At 38.5% G+C, this 12,903-nt stretch overlaps 1 protein-coding gene across 16 annotated transcripts in view; it reads right to left on the bottom strand.

Annotated features, from left to right (window-relative positions):
• Positions 1-12,903, bottom strand: part of EYA4 (EYA transcriptional coactivator and phosphatase 4) — a 321,947-nt gene that overhangs the window by 112,260 nt on the left and 196,784 nt on the right. The window contains exon 1 of one of the 16 annotated variants that reach the window (XM_047733829.1): positions 5,438-5,537. The exons of the other annotated variants lie outside the window; for them this stretch is intronic. The gene's annotated coding sequence lies outside the window, so the exon portion shown is untranslated. Of the gene's footprint in view, positions 1-5,437; positions 5,538-12,903 lie in introns of those variants that run through there. 16 annotated transcript variants of the gene reach the window in all.

Genomic DNA, 12,903 nt, shown 5'->3' with positions numbered 1-12,903 from the left:
ATTCATCAGTGTACTGTCTTACCCATTATGTGTTTCAAATATACTGAGAGCAAGCATGTGTGTTTATACATATCCCATATATATATATGCATGTTAAAGGTCTCTGTATCGTTCTAATTTCAATATATGTGCTGCTGAAGCAAGCTCAGTATGTTAAATGTCATAGACAAAGTCCACAGAATAATGACAATAATAACTTTTATTATATATGCATCCAACAAGTATCCTTGAGCAACTAGTATCTATAAGGTACTGTGCTGGGCACTGTATGGAGAAAAATTCACAAGACATCTAAGAGTCGAGCATCTAGGGAGAAAAATTCATGAGACATCTAAGAGTCGGCCATCTAGGTAACACAATCCAAAGACCCACCACAGCGATCCTCTCCACACTGTGAAAAGTGCAAGCTGGTGTTCAGACAGCAGCCCGAAGAGTCAGGCCATTGTGAACGCACCCCAGAATGCAGTCAACCAGCACACAGACTTCCCAGGTTTTTGCTAGGTGGTACTCAGGTTCGGAATGCATACTGTTTTCCCTCAACTGTTAAAGGAGGAAAGGCTCAAGTAGGAAAGCTCCTGGTCACCAGCAAAATGAATGTCACAATGCACGAGTACATCCTCAAGCAACATAGAGTTAGCTGTGAAACACGGGGGAAAGCCGGAAAGGTGAAACAAAATTGGGAAATCAGAGAAGAGGGGTGGGGTATTTATTTTCGGAATAGGAATACTGTGCACTGAATACAATAAAGGGATAGAATGACACGTTGGGTTTAAGAATCAGCCATGATGGGAAAATAATGAAAACAACAACAACAGAAATATTCTCTGTATGTTTTGGATAATTAAAAAGGCTCCTGTGGAGGGCACATATTGCATGGAGCTCTGGGTGTGGTACATAAACAATGAATTTTGGAACATTGAAAAAAATTAAATTAAATTAAATTTCTTTTTTAAAAAAGGCTCCTGTAGAAAGATTCAGATTTTAAATCAAGAAATATGTCCTCAAATCCCAGCTCAGCTCCTCATACTAATTTGTGATTTTAGGCAAACCTTGAACCTCCCAGAGCCTTATTTCTATCTATATAGTGGGGACAGTAACTTAGGGTGCTATTATACAGATTAAAGGAATAAATCACTTTAGAGGTTTTTTAAATACTAATGACATGCCTGGTTATGAACGTCCAGTATAGAATGCACCTGTGAAATGCATGAGGGCTGTGTATATGTGTATGTATGAGTAAGCATCACACAAAGACATACTCCTTCACTCATTCAACATTCCACAAACTATATATTCTATCGCATGTAAAGCCTACAAATTAATCAACTCATCACAAGTCCTGTGAGTTATCCTGACAACAGGTCTCATATTCACCTTTTTATTTCTTGTTCCCACTTACTCCAGCCTAGTCCAGGGCCCCTCTGTTTTAGGTCTGAATCACCACAGTCCTACCCAGACCTTCTTGCTTCAACATGTATTCCTGTTTTACCAAAAGACCCACCTTTCTAAAAGATGATTTTCCTTTCCCTGTGTAGGTACCACACAGTTTCCACAGTGAAGTAGAAAGGGGGTAAATTATGAGCCAAGAAATTAAGGTCTATTCTTGCTTCTGTTTCAAGCTTAACCCAATTATGGGGCGAGTTCCTTAACTTCTCTGATCTTCAGTTTCCCCTTCTATAAACTGAGTACACTTAATCTAAATGGTTTCTGGGTTTCCAACTGAATATTCTTAATTTTAAATTTAATTTCAAATGATACATCAAAAATATCATTGTAAAAACCGATAGTCAAGACAACAGTCCTGAAGGAAATAATGATCAGGAGACAAACAACAGCAACATATTGTTGTGCACTGGACCCCACTGCACACAAGCTGGATGCATTAAGCAAGCCACCAATCCCACCTGTGTGCCCATACGGCGTAACTACCGAGGGCACTGGACCACCCCAATTTCCACTCATTTAGGTTGAAAGCTATACGGAGGTGGTGTTTACCCTACTCTTCCATTCATGTGTGACCCATGGTATATAAGTTGCAGAGGAACCCAGAGAGAAAATACAATTTCACCTCAGGGAATGTGGTTCTACTACTTTTTTAAAATTTTTTTAAATTTTTTTACCAAGAAGCTAGAGTAGTCAGATTTGGGGCATTGATTCTCAATGCAAAAGTCCAATCATTCTTAATGCAAAAATACAAAGGTATAAATACTTATACATGTGTTACCTATACATGTGTAGCTTTGCTTATCTATGATATATTAATGCAATACACAATATTCTTAATGCTCTCTCTGTTCTAAGTTATGTTGAGATTCTATCTGAAGCCCAGTTTATGGATGTGTAAGTCCCTCACTCACATTCTCTTCATCATCCACTTCAAATAGGTAAAACGCATGATGTAACTTTTGCTTCTAATGAAGGCAAGGGTATCAGGGAGCTCATTTTTAGCCTCTCACCTAAAACAACTCAAAAACAAACAAGAAAGGGGTGCCAGGTGGCTCAGTGGGTTAAGCTTTTGCCTTCGGCTCAGGTCATGATTTCAGGATCCTGGGATGGAGCCCCAGAGCTCTCTGCTCAACAGGGAGCCTGCTTCCCCCACCCCTCCACCTGCCTCTCTGCCTACTTGTGATCTCTCTCTCTCTCTCTGTCAAATAAATAAATAAATCTTTAAAAACAAACAAATAAGAAATATGAAACAGTGGTTCTCAAGACATTGAACATCATCCAACAGACAATAGTGATCTGAGAAGGATGAAAAACAAAGTCAGGTGAGGCCTCCAGCTTGGTCTCTAGAGGAAATTCCCAAGCCACGACTCAGAGGAACACAGGCAGAGCCCAGTGAATGGAGGAGAGACAGCCTAGCTGCACCAATGCTACTTCTCGCGATGCTTTTAACATCATCCACAATGGAGTGGAGGACAAAGAGTTTCTATCCTCAAGAAGCTCAGAGTCTAGTAGGCATACAGACAAATAGATTTAAAAAATTACAATAGGGTTTTCCAAATTCTCTACCATCAGTGCAGGCACATAATCATTGGGGAAAATATGAGAACGATTTCCAGTAGCCCTGAAGGAAACAGATCAGAGGAAGGTTCTTTGCAGAGAAAACCAGAAGCTATGTACTAAAATCTAAATAAGAGTTAAACAAAGGAAGAGAGCGTAATCCAAGCAGAGTGGGAACACAGGCAAAAGCCCAAACACGGCAATGAGCATAGAGAGTACAGACATACAAGGAGCTAGGAATGAAGAAGGTGGTGTGGAGATCAGCAGCCTTCAGACTCTGAAGGGCCCTATCCATCTGGCTAAGAAAAGTGGATTAGTTCTTCAGGCAGTGGAGAGCCACCTATGGTTTAAATAGGAAATTACCTAATTTATTTGTTATTTTGTATAAATTATTCTTGCTAACACATAGAAAGTGGACTGGAGAGGAGAAAACCAGATGTGTGGAAATTATTAAGAGACTCTGATATTTAAGTGACAGATAACAGGTATGAGTTCAAAACTCAGTAGATTCTAAAAAGTCTAGGGAGATGGATTTTTCTAATAAATTATGATTGATTAACTATGAGAAAAGCATCAAGGATGGACGTACAGATTTCTGTGACAGGAAAGGTACCATGATTCACTGTGATAGAAAGAAAGGGAAGAAATTTTGGAGAAGTATGTGAGTTCAATTTTGGACACAGAGGGATTGAGGTGTCCAAGGGACATGCAAAGAGAGATATCCAGTGTTAACAGAAGTGTGAGGGAGAGGCCTGTGCTGGAGACAGCGTTGAGGTTCATCCACACTATGGAGTGTCCACAACATCTGGGTATGGAACATGTTCCCTGTACAACGGTAGGCAGTGAGAAGATAAACATGAGAGGATCCTGGAAAGGACTGGCATTAAAGGAGAATATAGAAGAGACAACAGAAAAGAAAGAATCAAAAGATGGCAAGAAAGCCAGGAGGGTATGATCTATAGGAGAGTTAAAATAATGCACTGGATTAGCACCAGAAATCATGGATAACCTCTGAAATGGTGGGGAATCCTGAACATATATGGAAAGAATTGGCCTTTGACAGGACAGGAGTACTTTGTGTCAGAATAACAAGGTAAAAGGCAAAGAAAGATGTAGCCAGATGCAGATTAAGGGAGGAAATAAAAGAAATCCCTTGTTGATAGTTCTAATTTATCTGGGAGGTGCTGGGCAAACTCTTTGCATGTGGGAATATGAAGGGAAGATGAAGTAGAGTCAATTTAAGGAGAGTGAAGTGAGTTTCAAATAAATATACTACTAAAAATGAGAAAGAGAATTTTGGGTAAAAAGAATATTGCTAGGCAGGATGGAGGGCCTTGTTGAAATCAATAATAAATCGGTAAGGTTTTCTAGCATTCTTCTGGATTTCCCCCAGTATCTGGGGATTTCCTTCTTCCTTCACTAAAAAAATAAGATTTTAGTTGTGTTCCTAGCCACCCAGCCATAATTCTGCATTTCACAACGTTTTCACAGGTAGATGTGTACACACGAAGACATTCTCTCTAATAAGAGTGAATTTCAGAGACATGTGTCTTTCCAGTTGGGTTTGTCCTTATCCTTAACCCTTCTAGCTGTAGGAAAATGGTGCAAAGTAGAGCAACCACTGTGGACTCATCAGCACCAGTCAAGTGGTGTGGGGAGCAGAAGCCACACCAGCCCTCGGTCACCACTGACCTCTGCCCTGTGATGTGAAAGAAGAACATCAATCTTATTTAATCTGGGCACTTCTAGATTTCTTTGCTACTCTGCAGTCTAGCTAATACACACAGTAATTCTGAAAACACTCAGAAGCCTTGGGAGCATAAGCAGAGAGGATAGGCAGTCTTGATTTTTGCAAAGGGGTATGATAAAGAGAAAAAGGGGTAGGAAATTAAGACCACTAGAAAGCGACTAGTTGAAATGGTGAGCCATGGGACCTACGCCCAAGCCAGCAGGCAAAGAAGATCATTCAGAGGTGACAGACTGTGTCAAAAGATGAGGAGCGTTAATGAAGTCTCAGGCAACATTAGGATCACTTAACAGAATGCATGCAGACGGACAGGATCAATGGAGATTAAAATATACAACCACACAAAGAAATAACAATGACTTTTATAAAGAAGTTAAGCAAAAGAAGCCGGACACACATACAGCACATATAATTCCACTAATACAGAATAAAAACCAGATAACATTAAACTATAACATTACAAGTAAAAAACCACCCCCAAAAACAAACAAACAAAAAAAGGATTGTGGCTGGAAAGTGATCACAGTGGGGCTGGTAGAAGCTGGTTATGTTCCCGATCTTCCCTGGGTGCTGATGACATGGCTGTTTCCAGTTATGTGAAAATTCAGAAAATAGCACATATAATTTATAATATGTATGCACTTCCGTATGTATACTGTAAAATTACCCAACTGGAGAAATACATACCATTTTTACTTATCCAAATAGCAGAAGTTGTAGCTTTTTAAAAAACACGGTACATCTCAGTGTTCTCAAGAATGACACAAAAGCTCCTATGCCCTCATGGTCTGACTTTAAAATGGCATCAGCTTGGTGGAAAGCTCTCCTGCAAAAGGTTTCAAGAGCTTTAAAATATGCATGACCTTCGACCTAGAATTCCATTTCTAGAAGTTCATTTTAAGAAAATTAGAAATATGAGAAGACTTATGCATAAATATATTCAATGAATTATTTATAAGAGAGGAAACTTTGAAAGGAACAGAAGTGTCCCCAAAAGGGGAAAATGATTACATAAACTGTTAAATCCTGTGATGTGATAATTACGCAAATAATTTTCAATTACATAGTGAAATGTTCATCACGTAAAGTTTTTTAAAAAGCAAAATAGAAAAAGTGAGGATAAAGTATTATTCAAATATCCATAAAAATATGTACCAAAGTGCAGTTATCTCTGGTAGAATGATTTTGTTTTCTTTTCATAAATTCTGTATATCCTACATTTTCTTTAAAAAGTATGCAATACTTTGTTGATTACAGATAAAAAAAATCATGCCTATGTGGCATTTTTATTTGCTCTTCTCATAGTTTCCTATTTTTATAGAAACATCAGTAACAACTGTGTTCCATAAGAATTGTCTTAACTGTTTGACTCTTAATTTTTTTTATTCATCTTAACTTTCTCTCATAACACCTTGTAGAGAACGGAGTCTGCTCTCTAAAAACACTGAATCAGGGTTGCCTGGTGGCTCAGTTGGTTAGGTGTCTGGCTTGGGCTCAGGTCATGATCTCAGGTTCCTGGGATCAAACCCCAAGCTGGGCTCCTTGCTCAGTGGGGCATCTGCTTCTCCCTATCCTTCCACCCTTCCCCTTGCTTATGCTCTCTCTCTCGTGCTCTCTCTCTCAAATAAATAAAATCTTGAAAAATAAAAATAAAAAATGAAAAATAAAATAAAATAAATATTTTAATATTTAATAAATAAATAAAATAATAAATTTTATAGAATAAAAATTTTATAAAATAAATAAATAAATAAGAATAAAAAATAAAAATACTGAATCAAACATTGAGCCCTCATCTGTTATTTTTATTTCTATAATTGTAGTATACAATTGTACTATACAATTAAGTAAACAGCATGCAACATTAGCCTTTTCGCTGCTTATATTCGAAAGTAAACATACTTCCAGCTGCACTGCTGATGGTTGAGCCACACATTGCACTCCATCTTCTGATTAGGCTCAGAAGGGGCTGAAGGTCCAGGCATGGTCGGGTTGGGTCAGGAGGGGCAAAAGACAGGGCTGAGGGGCTCAATCCCAGTTCCAAGTCTCCAACTAGAGAACCGAGACTTTGATCTTCTTCCAAGTCACTTCCCCTTCCCCCATGACGCAAGGTTGAAGGAGGTAAAATCCAACAAAGCCAAGGGTGAATCAACACCTGGGGGTAATCATTTAACTGGCCCACTGGGGAACCTGAGCCCCGTTTGAAGTGGACTGCAGGGAGCCCACAGGAGGGGAGGAAAGCCAGGTCAACAGGAGGGACTTCGAGCTGCTTAAGAGAGTAGGGAGCCTTCAAGGGGAAAAGGAAGGCTCATGATTGATAGAAGGAATTACAAACTTAGTTCGACAAAAAAATACAGAGAATTTTTTCTAAAAGGAGCTCCCTCATAGTCAAATTATAATCACTACCTTTGGAAGAAATTGCTAATTTTTATGGTAGGTGGTCATTTTTTGAAAATTTGTGACCAGAATACTAATTATCCAATGTCCTTAATTAAGCTGGATTTATACACCAACTTAAATAATACTTTCTCAAAATGTCTGTTCTCTCTCACCTAGTCTTCACACACTGATGTTCACTATAAAAGTTTAAATCCCACTTGGAGCAAAAGCAGCACGTAATTTGTATTTAAGAAACACCAGTAACACAATCTTATCTTTTAGAAATATCTTTTGCACGAGCATTTTACTCATATCACATTTGACAGGAAGTGTTCTAGGATGTTAATTTTTCTGTTCACATATGCAACTTCTAGTATATGCCACTATCATCTCACTAAACTAACGAAATAGATTTAATCAACAAATATAGCACATAGGACACTAAGGTCATGGTCTGGCTTTGCAAATGTTAGTGAATCTGCCATGTTAAACTTTTAATAGATAGACATCAGTTGTAGTTGTGTTTGAAGTGTTTCAAAAGCTTCATAGCCCTCTTTTTTTTTTTTTTTAAGTCCATTAAGATGACCCCAGAAGAACTGAATATAAATTTTAATGCTTTAATTTTGGTGGAGAGCAGTAGATGCTTCCACGTTATTTTGCCAATCCAACCTCAAATGTCTTCTTTGTCCATCAGGACCCAGGCCTTTTCCATGTAACATGGCAGCTATAGACCTAGGACCCAAGGACCACAGACAGAGTCACCTACTTCATTTTCACTTATAATAAAATCCAGATTGGACCAGGGGTTGTGTAAGATCAAAGTCTAGTTAGTGGAAGGTGAACTCTTTTTTCACGACTTAAAAAGGAACCGAAGTTACTCTCCACTAGAAATGACCACGCTTCTCCCTGAGCCCCATCAAAAATAAAAAAAATAGCATTAAACCACTTGACATTTAAAGCTGAATTTAACCCATACAAGCAAGAACATACTCCAGTCTTAAGAATACCATGGATAGACCGAGTGCCAGGTGTGTGCCAGACACTATCCTTAGCACCTTTGGGAAGTAAACTCTTTTAATCTTCACAGAAACCTATGAAGTAGGCATTGTCCCTATCACCTCATGCTTGCGTGGAGAAACGGAGGCACTAAGAGGTTAAGAAAGCTATCTGAGGCCTTGCTGCCAGCCATTGGTAAATCCGGGTTTCAAATTAAGTTGTTTCAAATTAAGTCGATCTGGCTCCAGAATTTATATTCTCTACTATTATACTTGAAACTCAATTGTCCTGAGAACAACTTTTTATAAAATTTTTCTCTTGCTGAGATTCATTCAATCTAGATTCTAGAAACCAAAGATTTTTTTTTTTTTTTCCTTTTCACCTCTACACCAATCATTCAGGAGGACAAGACTATGCAGACAGTCCATCTGTAATGTAACCACATAAAAGACTTCCAGGCAAATTTGAGCCCATTAACAAAAGTGCACATGGGATCTGCCATGGAGCCAGATGCTGCCCTCCCTCAGGGCAGGAGTACCTTCCTGAGCTTGTCACCCAGAACTTGAGGTGGGCACTCACTGAGAAAAAACAGAAGAAGGATGGTCGTGTTGCACACATATAACATACGAAACACTTAGTAAGAAGCATGGGATGTTTCATATATAACAAAATACTCTTTTAGCAAAACCCAAACAGCAGCACCAACAATAAAAGAAACCCTCTACAGGTATGCATTATAGTTCTGGGAGAGTTTGCATACTAAAGCGTGTCCTAATCCCCTTCCCAGGTATAGCTCTTATTATAGGTCAGTGTTTTCTTCCCCTCTACTTCAGATCCTCCAAAGAATGCTAGAGAAAATCAGACAACCCAAACAAGCAGCTTTTGAGTTCTGGCACTCTACCATTTGGAAAAGAGACTTGAACTGCATGATAGATAGTGGTCTAGGAATTTAAGAAATATGAGTTTGGTTTCAATAAGAAATACCTTTACAGGGAAGCTGAAAAATGGAAAACAGCAGCGGTGTTTTTCTTTTTTTTTTTTTCTCCCCCAGAAAATCAGTAACAAACATAGGAGCCCTAAATTGAATTTGAATCTACATAGAGTTCACTATTTGATTTACAAATTCCTACTAGGCTCAACTTAATTGAATTCAGGAGACTAAAATCACTGGAGCTGAGAAGATTTATTATTGCATTTTATCCATGGCACAGGGGGTCCTGGGATTACTGGAGTCAGGGGAGCTGGCACCCAGTGAGCTGCTTCTGTTAAGCCTGCTGTAATGTGACGCCATTGGGGGGGGTATGGGGGTGGGGGCGGAGGGAGGAGCCGGCTTGGAGAGCCGGAAAGGAGAGAACAAGAACAAAAGTCCTGGTGATGTGGGAGAGTCTGGGCTTGGAGGGGATCACTATTTTCCCACCCCCACAGTCCCCCATTCAACATCTAGTCCAATCTTCTCTTAAGTCTAAGAAATGCAAACTCCCAACAAGACTAAAGATACAGAATGATCTAAATAAAGCTCTTGAGATGAATACCTTTCCTGCAATTAAAAAATGCCTAGATGCTGTTATTTAACAGCGTAGTTTGAAAAAACCCTTGGATAATCTGTGGTTGATAGCACTGAGTAATCACAAGAACACTTGAGTGTTTTAATTAATCCTTTCCCTAACAACAACAACAACCAAATGTGACAGCAAAGGTTATTTTCCCTTTCTTTCTAAATTCAAAGCTAGAGTGTATGTGTGTGTGCATATATATATATGTATATATATACATATATATATATATATATATATATATATAATACCAACAGCTGTATGCAAAATCTACTAAAGAGAAACACAGATACGATACATCCAAAAGTTGGAAGTCCAATAAGTGATTTATCTTCCAACTTCTGGAAAAACCAATGCTCTAGATATGTTATTTCTCTAATCAGCTTTTCTCTGTTATTATAAAGCTTATTAAAAATGTTCTGATTTCTTCCTAACTTATTCTGTTCAGATAATTATGAGGAGGAGTGACATGAATAAATTTCACTTTAATTTTGGCCAGAAACATTCTAGAATTAAAAAGTCATAGTTGTGTACACTTGGAAATTATATAGTTTGTTAAGGTATAAAAACACGTTTATACAACTTGTTAACAGCTTTCAACTTGAACTTATTTGAGGGATATGCAGTTTGATGGATACTGGCAAAGCAAACCTAACCCACACATATTGGCATTTAGTCAAGGACAACATTGGATTCTGAAGGCCAAGGCATTGAACATCCTGAAATCATAGGACATCGTTAATGAAGAGAATTCAGAAAATATACACTGTTTCGAAGGCTTTCCAAAGTAAAATATTCCTTCCCAGTCTTAGCTTCCCTGCTGTTTTCACAGATACTAGTGTAGGAGTCCTGCACAGGCAAGGTCATATTCATGCCACTGCCCAGGAGGTTCTGTCTGCGTGAAACTCCCCTGAGGCACAGCTAGAAGTCCTGTCTTCCAAGCCCTGACTTCGCTCACTTTCCTTCTCCCACCAACCAGCAGTCATTTCTTTATGATAGTCTATCATAAAGAAATGTAGTCTATCACTCCTCACGTATGTGTCTTATCTCTCCTATTATTTTGCAAACCTGTTTAGGGCAAGAACTACATCTAATAGTTTTTAATACCTTCCAATACCTAGGACAGAGCTTGACCCACACTTAAGTGCTGAATAACCTGTTAAATTAATGAATGGAAATATTAATGAAGTGTGACAATCTATATTCTATAGACAAGGTGATACTTGATATAGATAGCAACTTTGGGTTTCCCTTCAGTCTTTCCTCTAGATCTATGTTGTCTGATACAGTAAATACTAGCTACATGTGGCTGTATTTAAATATAAATCAACTGAAATTAAAAATTCACTCACTCGCTCGCACTAGCCACATTTCAAGCATTCAACAGCCGTATGTAACTAGTAGCTATTATAGCGGACAGCACAGATTATAGAACATTTCCATCACAAACAGTTACAGCACTACTCTACAGAGTAATCAAAGTGATCCTATTAAAAACAAAGTCCAATTGTTCATCCTCGGATCCCAGCCTTCCAATGACTTTCCAGCTCATTCAGAGCAAAAGATAAAAGCCCTATAATGAGCTTAAATGAGGTGCCTTGATTCTCAACCCCAGGCTGTATCACATCATCTATCCCTCAATTCCATTCTCACTGCTCTCCTGCCAGACACAATGACCCTAAAACATAATAAACATGCTGTCACCTCAGGACCTTTGCACATGCAGTTCCATCTGCCTGTAACTCTTCTCCCAGATATCTGCAAGGCTAACCCCCTCATTTCCTCTGTCTAATGCTTGAAGGCCTTTCCTGGCCATACAATATAAAATTATCACCCACTGTCTCCACATATTCCTGTTCTTCTTTTCTTGCTCTTTTTCCATATTACCCACTACCACATAATATACTCTTATTTTATGTATTAATCTTGCTTATTGTTTGCCTCCCTCTACTAGAATGTAAGCCCCAATAGGGAAACTTGAGTCTGTTTTGTACCCTGCTGTACCTTCATCTAAAGTAGTGCCTGGCATATTATTTGCATTCAATAAATATTTGTTGAATTAATTTGTTGAATTGATGAAGAGTATTTACAATCTATAGATGGGTAGAATACAAAATATTGAGGAGGATTTTTTATGATTCTTGTGCAAATCAGTCACCTCACTGTGACAAATGGAAGAATAAATTTTAAAAGTTACTAGACAACCTTAAGGTTTTCAGCTCAATGGTGCTTTCTGCCATCAAGATACCTTTCATATTCAGTTAGAAACACTGAGACTGTCGGAAGTATATTTCATTCTGATTTTTATTGCAGAAGAGAGACTGCCAAAATGATGCTAATCCACTCACTCATTCTCATATTTGTTAGATATTTCATGATACCCACACTTCCATATGCCAGCACATGGCTAAGATCCTTTGGAACACAGCTACGAAAACAAAGTCCCTACCAACCAAAGGCCAGTTAGGGTGGCAGGGAGTCAGACAATATTCTAGCACAGTGTGTTATGGCCATGGCAGTGGTGTGCCTGGGGAACAAAAGGACAGATAGGAAAGGCACCTCGAATCTATGACCCCAGGAAATGACTTTCTGGAACCAGGTTCCACAAGGCAAGAGTTATCCACAAAAAGGACCAAGGAAGTATGTTCAAACAGAAATAATAGCATAACTAAAGATAACTAAACATAGGTGAGCAGGTACTGTCAGAGGGGAGTTTTAAAATAGAATGTAATAATAGATGTTGAATCAAGTGAATAGGACATCCAGGTTTCCCATTTCTCTGATCTCGCACAAAGAGCCAAGGGGACTAGAGGCTGGATATAAGCAAACCACTTTGTGGTGGCTGATGAAGCAGGGCCACCTATAAGCCGAAAGTACATTCCAAAGCTCAGTTAAAATGCCTTCTATTACTTACAGGCTCATATTTGCTAATTAAGTGCACAGCAGATGATTAGTCTCAAATTTATATTAGGAAAAGCCTTTAATATTTAAGACAACAACTAGAATTGTTCTCATCACTAGACCTTAGAAACTGGAAATAGAGAGGATTTGTTTTATTTAGTGTGACTGCATGTATTTATTTTATCTAAAGGATCTATAATGTATTATATTTATAATATGAAAAAACACAGTTGTGAATGTTTTAAGAAAAATACTGAACTAAGAACTGCTACTGGGAAACCCATTGAGAGTGTGGACTGTCTATTCAGGAGAAGCACAGTGACT

This window comes from Lutra lutra, chromosome 6, assembly GCF_902655055.1.
Source record: "Lutra lutra chromosome 6, mLutLut1.2, whole genome shotgun sequence".
In the NCBI taxonomy this organism is placed as follows: Eukaryota; Metazoa; Chordata; class Mammalia; order Carnivora; family Mustelidae; genus Lutra; species Lutra lutra.
Note: the sequence above shows the minus strand (reverse complement) of the source record. Positions and strands in the feature narration are given on the sequence as shown.